A 15,291-nucleotide genomic window follows, 5' to 3' on the forward strand; every position below is an offset into this window, starting at 1 on the left:
CAGGCAAACCCCCCGGGTCCACCCTCCCCTTTATCCCAAAAAGGGGAAAACAGACAAACACAGGACCCTCAAGCAAACTACCACGGGTCCACCCCCCCCCCTTTATCCCAAAAAGGGGAAACAAATAAACATTCAGCCCGGGCAACCAAACTAGACACACCCAGGCAACAGATAGACTAAATGCAGGTAACAAATGGGTAATAAGACTCCGGGCAAGATATTACCTGTCTTTGATGTCCTCCCGGGAAGCAGTCACAGACACGTGGACGGGTCAATCAAAGGGGCCGGAACGTACCGGTGGCTCTGCAGAAGTCTCTACCGTGTAACTGGAGGTGATCAGTCTCCCTTTCCTTCCCCCTGGATTCCTCCGTCCACCCTTGTCTTCCTTAGGACGGCTCACCGGCCAGACATAGCCCGGAGTCCCTGTTCGGGCGCCAAAGTTGTTATGGTACTTTTTCAGTAAACCAAAATGTTTAAGTGTCTATCTGTTCCTGTCCAAATTAAAGAGAATTGAATTGCGTATATACGCTGAAGTAATTCAGTCTGACACACGGAGTTCAGGTTAAAATAACTTCGAGGAAATTTATTGGCAAGTGCCAAATCAGCGGGCGCGCAGGCCCTTTTAAGAGACATTTTCGTCATCATTGATTATCAAGATATCAGTGAATAAACATCATTAATTGGATTAATTGTTAAGTGTCTGGGTTAGTGTCCACCTATCAATATAATTAATTGGATCAAAAGCTAAGTGGTTAGTTCCGTGTCCACCCACCAAGAGGTGGTACTTTTTCGGACACGGGTGGGGGACAAGGGGTCTTAAGCGTCATTTTACTCGGTCGGTGATGTCAAATCTCGTGGTTAGGTGCAAGGTCTCTTATGAATAGAACATTTCATTACTACTGTGTTCTCGTGGCCTTTAAATTATACTTTGTTGCGAGTTAGGGGAAATTCAACAGTTCCTGGGTTAGTCATATCCTTATGGAGAATACTGTCCTTGTCTATTGTATTAGATGTGCTGAGAAATACTGTCATGTAATGTAGTTTTCATATGAAGAAGTCAGGTTATGAGGACAAAATGGAGGATTTGTCACAGTATCAGGTTAATACAGAGTTAGAGCAGCAATTCAATGTAAATACAATAAGATTTTTTTTAATAATTCTACATCAGCAGCATCCCAGGGCCATCCATGCGCACAGCTCTGCAAAGCAGCATCCCAGGGCCTTCCATGGCACAGCTCTGCAAAGCAGCATGCCAGGGCCTTCCATGCACACAGCTCTGCAAAGCAGCATGCCAGGGCCGTCCATGCGCACAGCTCTGCAAAGCAGCATGCCAGGGCCATCCATGCGCACAGCTCTGCAAAGCAGCATGCCAGGGCCGTCCATGCGCACAGCTCTGCAAAGCAGCATGCCAGGGCCGTCCATGCGCACAGCTCTGCAAACCAGCATGCCAGGGCCATCCATGCGCACAGCTCTGCAAAGCAGCATGCCAGGGCCGTCCATGGCACAGCTCTGCAAAGCAGCATGCCAGGGCCGTCCATGGCACAGCTCTGCAAAGCAGCATGCCAGGGCCTTCCATGCGCACAGCTCTGCAAAGCAGCATGCCAGGGCCTTCCATGGCACAGCTCTGCAAAGCAGCATGCCAGGGCCTTCCATGCGCACAGCTCTGCAAAGCAGCATGCCAGGGCCTTCCATGCGCACAGCTCTGCAAAGCAGCATGCCAGGGCCTTCCATGCGCACAGCTCTGCAAAGCAGCATGCCAGGGCCTTCCATGCGCACAGCTCTGCAAAGCAGCATGCCAGGGCCGTCCATGCGCACAGCTCTGCAAACCAGCATGCCAGGGCCTTCCATGCGCACAGCTCTGCAAAGCAGCATGCCAGGGCCTTCCATGCGCACAGCTCTGCAAAGCAGCATCCCAGGGCCTTCCATGGCACAGCTCTGCAAAGCAGCATGCCAGGGCCGTCCATGCGCACAGCTCTGCAAAGCAGCATGCCAGGGCCGTCCATGCGCACAGCTCTGCAAAGCAGCATGCCAGGGCCGTCCATGCGCACAGCTCTGCAAAGCAGCATGCCAGGGCCTTCCATGGCACAGCTCTGCAAAGCAGCATGCCAGGGCCGTCCATGCGCACAGCTCTGCTGAAGTACTCGCAATATTATAAGTTCCCTGGAAAGCCACAGGCGTGGAACTTTACACGATTTACCTGGGTGTCCTATGGAGGATCTTCCCTGGTCCATCTCTTTTGGGGACATCATGCGGAGAAAACAGAGGGTGGGATATGGTCCAAAACTGGAACTGTCTCCCTGAATCTGGGGTAGCTGGGGGTTACAGAAGGGTACACTCACCCCCTCAAAGACAAAAGAAAAGTGATTTATATAAATTACCAAACACAATCTCTTTCAGTTTAATTCAGTTTTACAAACCATTCACTCATCATGCCAGAGCTACTTTGAGTCACTGAGCTATTTAAACTTTTTATTTTAGGATATTATGATTTATGATGAAGGTATTATAAATGTTATTATATATTATTATTACAGTACAGTTATGTGGGGTGGCAGAAGTTAGGTCCCCAGCTGTAGTAGAACCACAACTCCCATGATGCTTTGCCATCCAGGCAAACCCTCATTGCAACTTTAAACACGTTTAACCCCTTCATGACTTGGCTGCAGGTGCCTGCCCCTTTAAGAAGTCAGTTCCCATCCCGCAGTTTCGTCACATCATACATATGGAGAAAGCTAAAAACAGGAAGGACTGAGCCGAACATTGAGACCAGAGTGATGATAGCTGGGGTGACACTTCCTTGTGCCTTCATTAACTCCTCCTGCAGGGTTCCAGCAGAGCCATCAGTGTGCCTTCCCCGGGACATGTAGCAGTCGGAGGAAGCTCTGTGGATACAGTGTATCAGGGGCAGCAATGCTGTGCCCACCCAGCCAGCAAGGAGCACACACAGTGAGTACCAGGAGCACACTGACAGGGGGGCATTCACTGCCAATCAGCTCTGACACACTGACAGGGGGCATTCACTGCCAATCAGCTCTGGCACACTGACAGGGGGGCATTCACTGCCAATCAGCTCTGGCACACTGACAGGGGGGCATTCACTGCCAATCAGCTCTGACACACTGACAGGGGGCATTCACTGCCAATCAGCTCTGGCACACTGACAGGGGGGCATTCACTGCCAATCAGCTCTGACACACTGACAGGGGGCATTCACTGCCAATCAGCTCTGGCACACTGACAGGGGGGCATTCACTGCCAATCAGCTCTGGCACACTGACAGGGGGGCATTCACTGCCAATCAGCTCTGACACACTGAAGGGGTTACTCAGGTAAAGAGGCGGGGCAGGCATTTTTCACATACTTTATAAAACTGGTGCTACCACATGTGTGATCATAACAATGTGTGTGTGTATCTTGCCATTCATGGTCTCCACCTGAACACTGGATACCCAGCCTGCTCACTGGGGTACATGGGGGGCTGGCCATAGCTGAGCACACAGTGTCTGTAATATACATTGCTCACTTGGGCACATGGGGGGCTGGCCATAGCTGAGCACACAGTGTCTGTAATATACATTGCTCACTGGGGTACATGGGGGGCTGACCATAGCTGAGCACACAGTGTCTGTAATATACATTGCTCACTGGGGTACATGGGGGGCTGACCATAGCTGAGCACACAGTGTCTGTAATATACATTGCTCACTGGGGCACATGGGGGGCTGGCCATAGCTGAGCACACAGTGTCTGTAATATACATTGCTCACTGGGGCACATGGGGGGCTGGCCATAGCTGAGCACACAGTGTCTGTAATATACATTGCTCACTGGGGCACATGGGGGGCTGGCCATAGCTGAGCACACAGTGTCTGTAATATACATTGCTCACTGGGGTACATGGGGGGCTGACCATAGCTGAGCACACAGTGTCTGTAATATACATTGCTCACTGGGGTACATGGGGGGCTGGCCATAGCTGAGCACACAGTGTCTGTAATATACATTGCTCACTGGGGCACATGGGGGGCTGGCCATAGCTGAGCACACAGTGTCTGTAATATACATTGCTCACTGGGGTACATGGGGGGCTGGCCATAGCTGAGCACACAGTGTCTGTAATATACATTGCTCACTGGGGTACATGGGGGGCTGGCCATAGCTGAGCACACAGTGTCTGTAATATACATTGCTCACTGGGGTACATGGGGGGCTGGCCATTCTGAGCACACAGTGTCTGTAATATACATTGCTCACTGAGGTACATGGGGGGCTGGCCATAGCTGAGCACACAGTGTCTGTAATATACATTGCTCACTGGGGTACATGGGGGGCTGGCCATAGCTGAGCACACAGTGTCTGTAATATACATTGCTCACTGGGGTACATGGGGGGCTGGCCATAGCTGAGCACACAGTGTCTGTAATATACATTGCTCACTGGGGTACATGGGGGGCTGGCCATAGCTGAGCACACAGTGTCTGTAATATACATTGCTCACTGGGGTACATGGGGGGCTGGCCATTCTGAGCACACAGTGTCTGTAATATACATTGCTCACTGAGGTACATGGGGGGCTGGCCATAGCTGAGCACACAGTGTCTGTAATATACATTGCTCACTGGGGTACATGGGGGGCTGGCCATAGCTGAGCACACAGTGTCTGTAATATACATTGCTCACTGGGGTACATGGGGGGCTGGCCATTCTGAGCACACAGTGTCTGTAATATACATTGCTCACTGAGGTACATGGGGGGCTGGCCATAGCTGAGCACACAGTGTCTGTAATATACATTGCTCACTGGGGTACATGGGGGGCTGGCCATAGCTGAGCACACAGTGTCTGTAATATACATTGCTCACTGGGGTACATGGGGGGCTGACCATAGCTGAGCACACAGTGTCTGTAATATACATTGCTCACTGGGGTACATGGGGGGCTGACCATAGCTGAGCACACAGTGTCTGTAATATACATTGCTCACTGGGGTACATGGGGGGCTGGCCATAGCTGAGCACACAGTGTCTGTAATATACATTGCTCACTGGGGTACATGGGGGGCTGGCCATTCTGAGCACACAGTGTCTGTAATATACATTGCTCACTGAGGTACATGGGGGGCTGGCCATAGCTGAGCACACAGTGTCTGTAATATACATTGCTCACTGGGGTACATGGGGGGCTGGCCATAGCTGAGCACACAGTGTCTGTAATATACATTGCTCACTGGGGTACATGGGGGGCTGACCATAGCTGAGCACACAGTGTCTGTAATATACATTGCTCACTGGGGTACATGGGGGGCTGGCCATTCTGAGCACACAGTGTCTGTAATATACATTGCTCACTGGGGCACATGGGGGGCTGACCATAGCTGAGCACACAGTGTCTGTAATATACATTGCTCACTGGGGCACATGGGGGGCTGGCCATAGCTGAGCACACAGTGTCTGTAATATACATTGCTCACTGGGGCACATGGGGGGCTGGCCATAGCTGAGCACACAGTGTCTGTAATATACATTGCTCACTGGGGCACATGGGGGGCTGGCCATAGCTGAGCACACAGTGTCTGTAATATACATTGCTCACTGGGGTACATGGGGGGGCTGGCCATAGCTGAGCACACAGTGTCTGTAATATACATTGCTCACTGGGGCACATGGGGGGCTGGGCGGCTGGCCATAGCTGAGCACACAGTGTCTGTAATATACATTGCTCACTGGGGTACATGGGGGGCTGGCCATAGCTGAGCACACAGTGTCTGTAATATACATTGCTCACTGGGGCACATGGGGGGCTGGCCATAGCTGAGCACACAGTGTCTGTAATATACATTGCTCACTGGGGTACATGGGGGGCTGGCCATTCTGAGCACACAGTGTCTGTAATATACATTGCTCACTGGGGTACATGGGGGGCTGGCCATAGCTGAGCACACAGTGTCTGTAATATGCATTGCTCACTGGGGCACATGGGGGGCTGGCCATAGCTGAGCACACAGTGTCTGTAATATACATTGCTCACTGGGGTACATGGGGGGCTGGCCATTCTGAGCACACAGTGTCTGTAATATGCATTGCTCACTGGGGCACATGGGGGGCTGGCCATAGCTGAGCACACCATGTCTGTAATATATTTTGCTCACTGGGGTACATGGGGGGCTGGCCATTCTGAGCACACAGTGTCTGTAATATACATTGCTCACTGGGGTACAGGGGGGGCTGGCCATAGCTGAGCACACAGTGTCTGTAATATACATTGCTCACTGGGGTACAGGGGGGGCTGGCCATAGCTGAGCACACAGTGTCTGTAATATACATTGCTCACTGGGGTACATGGGGGGCTGGCCATAGCTGAGCACACAGTGTCTGTAATATACATTGCTCACTGGGGCACATGGGGGGCTGGCCATAGCTGAGCACACAGTGTCTGTAATATACATTGCTCACTGGGGCACATGGGGGGCTGGCCATAGCTGAGCACACAGTGTCTGTAATATACATTGCTCACTGGGGTACATGGGGGGCTGGCCATAGCTGAGCACACAGTGTCTGTAATATACATTGCTCACTGGGGCACATGGGGGGCTGGCCATAGCTGAGCACACAGTGTCTGTAATATACATTGCTCACTGGGGTACATGGGGGGCTGGCCATAGCTGAGCACACAGTGTCTGTAATATACATTGCTCACTGGGGCACATGGGGGGCTGGCCATAGCTGAGCACACAGTGTCTGTAATATACATTGCTCACTGGGGCACATGGGGGGCTGGCCATAGCTGAGCACACAGTGTCTGTAATATACATTGCTCACTGGGGCACATGGGGGGCTGGCCATAGCTGAGCACACAGTGTCTGTAATATACATTGCTCACTGGGGCACATGGGGGGCTGGCCATAGCTGAGCACACAGTGTCTGTAATATACATTGCTCACTGGGGTACAGGGGGGGCTGGCCATTCTGAGCACACAGTGTCTGTAATATACATTGCTCACTGGGGCACATGGGGGGCTGGCCATAGCTGAGCACACAGTGTCTGTAATATACATTGCTCACTGGGAACTTTCCTACCAGCAGGTGGAACGCTAGCTTTGATAAGAGTAACCTTTCTACTTTTGGAGAAATGTTAAAACTTTTGAAAAAGAATCTCAGGTTTAACAGGAAGAGAAGGGTTCTGGCTGTTCTAGAAGTTGTTGGGACATTGCTAGCTTTCAGGAAGTGATTTGTTACAGAAGGGTCTAGATTGCAGGGTATAGCTTTCCATTAGAGGCAAGTCTAAAATAAAGTAAATGCAAGAAAATCTGAGGATTGGCTGAATAAAAATAGGATTGGATTAAATCTGAAAAAGCTAAAAGACTGGCTGAATATAGAACAGGATTGGCTGAATATAGAACAGGATTGGCTGAATATAGATGTGGCAAACCTAGCCACTTTAAGACTTACTGTATAACATCAGAAGGTTGTCTGTAAAAGCCGCTGGAATTCTGTGTGTAAATGTATGCCTGTAATTTTGTACTATAGAGCATTCGTATGCTAGCGGCCGAAAGGCGCTAGCATTCATATGGTCGTTTCACGAACAGTGACTTTACATCCTGTTCGTGAAACGAATAAAGTACCGAACGGGAGCCCACACACAGAGGGTCGTGTGGCTCCCATTAGCCGATTGCAACATTGTAGCAATCGGCGTTTAATTGCTTTCCTGGGTGGCCGTCGTTCGGCTACCGACCACGCTGCGGTCGGCCATCTTGGATCCTTTGTTCGCCCAGCGGTGTTTGGTCGTCGAGCGCCTGGAACTAAAATCGGCTACTCGACGGCGCGAACACCGCTGGACTTCCAAGCCGTACGGGAGCTCTGGTCTTTCAGTAGTGTGTTCCCAATTCGGTGTTTGGTACTTTTAGGAGAATGTGATATAAATTATGTTTTCGTGCGCCGTTCGGTTATTTATGCCGGGATTTGAGCGGTACTCGCACGAAGTATGCGCTCAGACCCCAGCTATCTACCAAACGGTCATTTATTATAATCACACAAATAATGCTAAAGTTATGGATTTTTATGTTAAAACCCGGTTCTGCTGTACGGAGGGATAATCCACTTAATAGGATATTCTAGTGGGAGTATCCCTCTCGTACAGCAGTGCATGGTGGAAGAAATGCTCTGTATTTTCAGTTCCCCATGTAGTCCTCTACTGTAATACCCCTGTAATGTGACTAAGGAAACCCCTTGCATGGGGAACCACATAAATACTGGAGCTTGTGAATAAAAACCTCAGTTGATTCCCAGAACTCTGTTTCGTCCGGTTACTGGGGGATTTGGGATATTGCCTTCTTTTCCAGCGCTTTACTTTGGATTACTTTCTATACCAGCGGAGACCTTGGGATTTAATATTGCAGCTCCACTACAATAGGATTGGCTCAATATATAATATTGGATTGGCAGAATATAGAACATGATTGGCAGAATATAGAACAGGATTGGCAGAATATAGAACAGGATTGGCAGAATATAGGATTGGCTCAATATATAATATTGGATTGGCAGAATATAGAAAAGGATTGGCTGAAGATATAATATTGGATTGGCTGAATATAGAAAAGGATTGGCTGAAGATATAATATTGGATTGGCTGAATATACAAGAGGATTTGCTGAAGATATAATATTGGATTGACTGAATATAGAACAGGATTGGCTGAAGATAGAATATTGGATTGGCTGAATATAGAACAGGATTGGCTGAAGATAGAATATTGGATTGGCTGAATATACAAGAGGATTTGCTGAAGATATAATATTGGATTGACTGAATATAGAACAGGATTGGCTGAAGATAGAATATTGGATTGGCTGAATATAGAACAGGATTGGCTGAAGATAGAATATTGGATTGGCTGAATATAGAACAGGATTGGCTGAAGATAGAATATTGGATTGGCTGAATATAGAACAGGATTGGCTGAAGATAGAATATTGGATTGGCTGAATATAGAACAGGATTGGCTGAAGATAGAATATTGGATTGGCTGAATATAGAACAGGATTGGCTGAATATAGAACAGAATATAATATATAAGAAAAAGAGAGCGCTAGTACTAAATGGTTAACTGGCTAGCGTAATAACCAAAAAATATCTAAACAGTATATAAATGGATACCGATACCATAAGTAGATAAGCTGCTAAAACAAAAGAAAATCCCAATTTCTAATACAAATGCATAAACGAAATTTCAGCGCTTAATAGATAATCCCCTTATTAATAATGAGGGTCTTGAAATAAGAAACAGTGGGAAAATTATATAACACTATAAACCATGTTTAAAACTGAAAATAAATAAATAAAAGTAAGAATAAAATTTAGAAAAAAAATTAAATAAATAAATATAAAAATGAAAAAATAAATAAAAATAAAATAAAATTAAAATTGAAAATCCAACAAATAATAGTCCAGAATCAGATGTGGGAAAATGCCACTATCAGAAATCCAAAGTACGATAAAATAGAGATGTGAATCCTGCACCAAAATCCTAATGCGTAATGGAAAGTAGGGGTCCAGATATACAGAAATACACGAAAAAAGAGATACTCATCATATAGCAGACCGCTTCCATGCCCAGTCGTTTGTTTAGATGAAACTGTGGTTCCTCCAAGAAGACAGGAACTGCCCGGTGCACTCGGGAAAAATGTCTTTGATGCTGGCAGGAAAACAGCGGACTTGCGGCAAATGCGGCTTGAGTTAGAAGCCGGTAAAGCAGGGAATGCTGCAGATGAAGTCTCGGTAGACACCTGATCAACGCGTTTCGCCCCTTCTACGAGGGCTTTCTCAAGATAGGTGTCTCATGCCTGGCTTGGCAGTTATATACTTTTGCCGGGCAAAAATCATTTAAAATCTTAAAGGTATAGCTTCAAACAAATAAAAACTTTTTCAACCGACTTAAACATTTCATATCAATTAAAAGGCTGTGACTTGAGATATACAAATAATTGTACCAATAACTGAGATAGTGATGTCTAAGCATCTTAACACATAAAATCTGAAGTATATCATAGCAACAATTGGAAAAAGTTACAAATGTTGCATCTGTGTGTCGTTTTTCCAATGTAGCAACATCTTAGTAAATATTCCGTATAATGGCAACTTATATATACTTCTTTTCTACTTGAAGGGCCACAATTTGTTGATACTAATAAGGGGTAATAATATGAATATTGTGCCCTAATTGCACCAACACTATAAAGTGTCCTATCAGACATAAAATCAAATGGAAAAAATATATAATATAGTACATACATAAAGTGGAATGAAATAAAATAGAATAATAAACTAAATGTCTTATCCGAGCTTAGACCTAAGTCGTAGTATATGGCAGTGACAGTTGTTGTATAAACCATATAGTTCCAGTAGCATAGATTTCCTGGACTTGGTCCTATACACGGATCAACATAGCACCCTCAAGTCCAAAACCTTTTTCAAGAGTGTAGACGTCAACAGTTACATCCGAACTTCTAGTTGCCATTATCCTACTTGGCTCTCAGGTGTCCCCTTTGGACAATTCTTAAGGGTCAAGAAAAATTGTTCTGACCCTGAAATATGTAACCAACAACTTCAAAAAGTAAAACACCAGTTCATAGAAAAAAGATATGACGAGAAAGCACTAGATACAGCTCTTGAAAAAGTGACAAATATAGAACGTGTAAATATCCTACACAAGAAGCAAAAAAGTGCAGAGTCAAACAAGAATACTGAAGATTTATGTCCTTTAGTGTTTAACTATAGTGCCCAAGCATATAAGATTAAAAACAGCATACGGAAACATTGGCACCTACTTCGCCAAGATGCAGCTTTGGCTACGCTTTTACCAGTTAAACCTAGAGTTATCTTTAGGGGGGCTCCCACTTTACGCAACAGATTAGTACATAGTTACAACAAGCCATCTAGATCTAATCATTTTTTAAATGGCCAAAAGGGGTACTATAAATGTGGCAGTTGCCACATATGCAAATTAAGCACTATAGGAAAAAATTGTACCACCTTTCAGTCCTCAACAACCAAACAAACATTCCAGATTAAGAACTGTATCACGTGCAACACAAAACAGGTCATATACAAGTTGGAGTGCCCGTGTGGCCTCCAGTATATAGGTCAAACCAAAAGAACATTAAAAACCAGGCTCAGGGAACATGTGTATAATATAAAAAGAGGATTTGATAAACACACACTCTCAAATCACTTTAATACACATCATAATCGTGATCCAACACTCCTATCATATTGCGGCATTGAAAAACTAGAAGTGCCATGGAGGGGAGGAGAACTGAGTAGAATGTTAACATATCGAGAAATGTTCTGGATCTATAATTTGAAGACCCTTGTCCCCTGGGGCCTAAATGCAGAGCTGGAATTAATGAATATACTATAGTTATTGGTTTATTACACTCAAAACGTTTTTTTATGATTTTGGTCCCAAAAGGGTTTAGGAGATATACCCCTATTACTGTTGGGGTTTAAATATGGCCTAATAGATACTGTGGTTTATACAACAACTGTCACTGCCATATACTACGACTTAGGTCTAAGCTCGGATAAGACATTTAGTTTATTATTCTATTTTATTTCATTCCACTTTATGTATGTACTATATTATATATTTTTCCATTTGATTTTATGTCTGATAGGACACTTTATAGTGTTGGTGCAATTAGGGCACAATATTCATATTATTACCCCTTATTAGTATCAACAAATTGTGGCCCTTCAAGTAGAAAAGAAGTATATATAAGTTGCCATTATACGGAATATTTACTAAGATGTTGCTACATTGGAAAAACGACACACAGATGCAACATTTGTAACTTTTTCCAATTGTTGCTATGATATACTTCAGATTTTATGTGTTAAGATGCTTAGACATCACTATCTCAGTTATTGGTACAATTATTTGTATATCTCAAGTCACAGCCTTTTAATTGATATGAAATGTTTAAGTCGGTTGAAAAAAAGTTTTTATTTGTTTGAAGCTATACCTTTAAGATTTTAAATGATTTTTGCCCGGCAAAAGTATATAACTGCCAAGCCAGGCATGAGACACCTATCTTGAGAAAGCCCTCGTAGAAGGGGCGAAACGCGTTGATCAGGTGTCTACCGAGACTTCATCTGCAGCATTCCCTGCTTTACCGGCTTCTAACTCAAGCCGCATTTGCCGCAAGTCCGCTGTTTTCCTGCCAGCATCAAAGACATTTTTCCCGAGTGCACCGGGCAGTTCCTGTCTTCTTGGAGGAACCACAGTTTCATCTAAACAAACGACTGGGCATGGAAGCGGTCTGCTATATGATGAGTATCTCTTTTTTCGTGTATTTCCGTATATCTGGACCCCTACTCTCCATTACGCATTAGGATTTTGGTGCAGGATTCACATCTCTATTTTATCGTACTTTGGATTTCTGATAGTGGCATTTTTCCACATCTGATTCTGGACTATTATTTGTTGGATTTTCAATTTTAATTTTATTTTATTTTTATTTATTTTTTCATTTTTATATATATATTTTTTTTTTTCTAAATTTTATTCTTACTTTTATTTATTTATTTTCAGTTTTAAACATGGTTTATAGTGTTATATAATTTTCCCACTGTTTCTTATTTTAAGACCCTCATTATTAATAAGGGGATTATCTATTAAGCGCTGAAATTTTGAATATAGAACAGGATTGGCTGAATATAGAACAGGATTGGCTGAATATAGAACTGGATTGGCTGAAGATAGAATATTGTATTGACTGAATATAGAACAGGATTGGCTGAAGATATAATATTGGATTGGCTGAAGATATAATATTGGATTGGCTGAAGATATAATATTGGATTGGCTGAAGATATAATATTGGATTGGCTGAATATAGAACAGGGTTGGCTGAAGATATAATATTGGATTGGCTGAATATAGAACAGGGTTGGCTGAAGATATAATATTGGATTGGCTGAATATAGAACAGGGTTGGCTGAAGATATAATATTGGATTGGCTGAATATAGAACAGAATTGGCTGAAGATATAATATTGGATTGACTGAATATACAAGAGGATTGGCTGAATATAGAACAGGATTGGCTGAAGATATAATATTGGATTGGCAGAACATAGAACAGGATTGGCTGAATATAAAACAAGATTGGTTTAATATATGATATAGGATTGGCTGAATATAAAACAGGACTGGCTGAATATAGAATAGGATTGGCTAGATTTGTAGATTGTTGACCAGAATTCTGAATAAAATGATGGGACAGCTGCAGGGCTAGGAGATATCTAACCTGTATCTCTACAGGGGTTTGGATAAATCAAATCACATCCTCAGTCTGGATGGTAGGCATCCTTCTTTACTAATATGCAACAATAACACAGAGTCAGGGTGTGACATGCCATTCAGCCCAAGTTGTCCCTTTACCATTCAAGTTCCAGGTCCTTCTATTTACAGATTTTCCCTAGTACCATGTGTGCCTCTACCGATTCTTTTCCCAGAGGTCTTTACTGGCACACCTATAAATGGCTGTTCTTTTAGCCCCACATTAGGACACAGGTTTTCAGAACACCGAGACTAACTTGAAATATAGCGGGGGGTGGGGGGCTATTTATAAACAGAATTAACTGCTGCCCTAACAATCCTGTAACATAGGAAACTAGAGGGAAAACAATTGTACATTGTGCAATATCAGATACACACACACACACACAGCTCTGTAACTCTGTGAATGTTAGTGGCAGACCATGGGTAAAACACCATGTTCAGCTGACATCGTAAGAGACCACCAGACCAGAGTTTGTGTCCAGAACACAGAGATGGCATCATGTTCCCATAACAAACAATTTACCATTATGTGTCTTATATATTACTTTATTTATATATTGGGTTTTCTACCGCATCTGGAGAGCATGAGATTGGATGTATGCTACCATTCCAGCTACTGGTTAAAGGATTACACACAGATATAGCCATTTACCCACGTATAGCAACACAAACAGAAGAACAAGCAGACAGACACACGGAGGTTCACAGGCATGCATACAGACACAGACATACACACAGGTATACGAGCATACAGACACAGAGATACAAACATGTATACCCACATACCGGAACAGATATACACACAGGTATACGAGCATACAGACACAGAGATACAAACATGTATACCCACAGAGATACAAACATGTATACCCACATACAGACACAGATATACACACACAGGTATACGAGCATACAGACGCAAATACACACACAGGCATACGAGCATACAGACACCGAGATACAAACATGTATACCCACGTACAGACACAGAAATACCCACTGGTACATATGCACAGTGATAAACACACACAGTTACTCAAACATACAGATTCATACAGAGATACACATTGACTTTTAGAATTATTTATTTTGCTCACAAATACACATAAACAGACATGGACACATGCAGAGGCCCAAGAATACACATTTTGTATTATTTATTTTAATTCATTCATTTTGTAGTGCATAGATACCCAGAGAAACACACATTTATATTAGCTGCTGGTAACCGTGTTTCAGGCACCCTCTCTGTGCCATTTTACATACCACAATACATTGTATCTCACAGGGGGAAACCCACTCAGTAGTACAATAGGCCTTTACTGCCCCAAACAAAGAACAGAGTTAATGGGACTGCCGTGACACAAGGAGTATGTTTGCATTTTAAAGTTCATGTAAGCGCACTTTGCACGAAGTGTTATTTGTCTCTAAAGGTCCATAATGTGCTTGTTTCACTATATATAGCATTTCACGTGCATTGTATCAATGGATTATTTTTAGAGGAATTGAAGGGCAAATGTTTATAGTTGTAGCCAATCACCACTGAATAATCTATAAAAATCTATATATTAGGAGTATTAGGGTTTATTGTGCAAGCACAGGGAAGGGCCACCTTTGGACAGTGGAAGCCCAGCCCCGTGCTCACATGGAATGCAGAGCATGGTAAAAATAGTCCGAATGATGCTTAGAAAGAGAAAAAAAAATAAATGAATAACCTTAATGTGTTAGATGTGATCAGGAAGGATATAAAGAGCTAAAACTGGAAGAAATGCAAAGTGAGAGATCTACAATTATTAGATTGGCAAAGTAAGGGGTTCTAAAGGAAGTCCAAACAAGGCGTTCTATGGCTATTAGAGGCCCAGAGTAAGGTTTCTAGCCATTAGAAAATATAAGGGAAGCAATGCCAAGACTATGCTGGAATACAGAACATCAAGTTCCTCTTCATTC

General features: G+C 44.0%; 1 protein-coding gene across 1 annotated transcript in view; it reads left to right on the forward strand.

The window, feature by feature from the left end:
• Positions 1 to 2,858: 2,858 nt before the first annotated feature.
• The window catches only part of PLCG2 (phospholipase C gamma 2), a 136,861-nt gene continuing 124,428 nt past the window's right edge, over positions 2,859 to 15,291 (forward strand). Inside the window, exon 1 of the mRNA XM_063438256.1 lies at positions 2,859 to 2,946. The gene's annotated coding sequence lies outside the window, so the exon portion shown is untranslated. The remainder of the gene's footprint in view (positions 2,947 to 15,291) is intronic.

This window comes from Pelobates fuscus, chromosome 12, assembly GCF_036172605.1.
Source record: "Pelobates fuscus isolate aPelFus1 chromosome 12, aPelFus1.pri, whole genome shotgun sequence".
Classification (NCBI taxonomy): domain Eukaryota; kingdom Metazoa; phylum Chordata; class Amphibia; order Anura; family Pelobatidae; genus Pelobates; species Pelobates fuscus.